The sequence below is a fragment of the Microtus ochrogaster genome, linkage group LG1 (genome assembly GCF_000317375.1).
Source record: "Microtus ochrogaster isolate Prairie Vole_2 linkage group LG1, MicOch1.0, whole genome shotgun sequence".
Classification (NCBI taxonomy): Eukaryota; Metazoa; Chordata; class Mammalia; order Rodentia; family Cricetidae; genus Microtus; species Microtus ochrogaster.
The window spans coordinates 42,167,121-42,168,333 of NC_022027.1; positions in this window are offsets into that span (position 1 = coordinate 42,167,121).

Sequence of the window (1,213 nt, forward strand, 5' to 3'; positions counted from 1 at the left end):
AAACTGCTGATCAGCAGTGGCGAATTCTTAATACAAAAGTGATTTCTTTTTGCTTCTGAGCCTTGGGGTTTCTGATTCTCGCTGTGTGTTTAGGAGTGACAGTTACTTTAAACATAGTCTATAGATAAAATCGAGTCACTCAGGGCAGAGATGTAAAGGTCACGTTTTGTCCCCCCTTTACTTCTGAATTGCCCCTGTCACTTCAGTAGGTTATGTAGAATGCGTGAACACACAAGCAAGCCAGCTACGGCAACAGCCAAACACATGACATTACTGCATTTTAAGTTCAGACATTAGGCAACTTGGGGTGGTTCCCAGTGCTTGCTGAGTGTTGAGTAAGGGTTTTACACACACCAGCTTTCCCCAAACACAAGCTCTGTATTCTCTTCTCCAACCCCATGGGAGAGACTGAAGAAAAAGAAAAAAATAGTGTCTCTACCATTAAATCTATTTCACCTTCAACTCGCTTCTCTGGCTTCTTACTACCTATGTTGGAGGGAGTGTTGGAAGCTAGAGTCAGCATACTAAGTGTCTCCTCCTGGACTTACATGTTTGGGTGGCTATGTGGAAGTCTGAGCAACGACTTTCACCTATGATATACATGCTCAGGGAACACAGATATGTTTACACCATATACTGTCTGGTTTAAGTCCACCAAATGGCCACTCTGTAGTAGTCTTCAGAACACTAGATGGTGTCTGTGTTGGCATCCATTCACACATCCTAAAGGATTTCTTAACTGATCACAAGTACTGCGGGAGCCCTTGACATATTGTGATTTGCTTGGCAAAGTGTACTTAATTAATTAACTTCAGCAGCATAGTAAATACGAAGGATCATTTTGCAAACTCAAGAACCGGCCTTGGATGGCTAAAGTTGTTTCCCTAACTCCAGACAGAAGCCACCAATGACATAATGAAAGAAAAGGTGGAGGTCCACGGTGTCCCCAGATATCCTTTGCCAAGAAAGATGTATGGTGATTTAACACTGTGGGCTGGCAGCACTTTCTTTACCAACACACCGCAAGTTTTGTGAAGTAGCATCCAGAATGATCTCGGTTGGGAAACGCAGGCAACTTTAGGTTCTCCCCAGTGGGGGAACTGAGGCCAGCCGGGTTGAAACGTTGAACCTAGCAACCGGCTCTAGGCAGGAGAGGAGCAGGGGAGCAGGGCGAGGTGAGGCCTCGGGGTCGGAAGCCAGATCCCCATCCCGC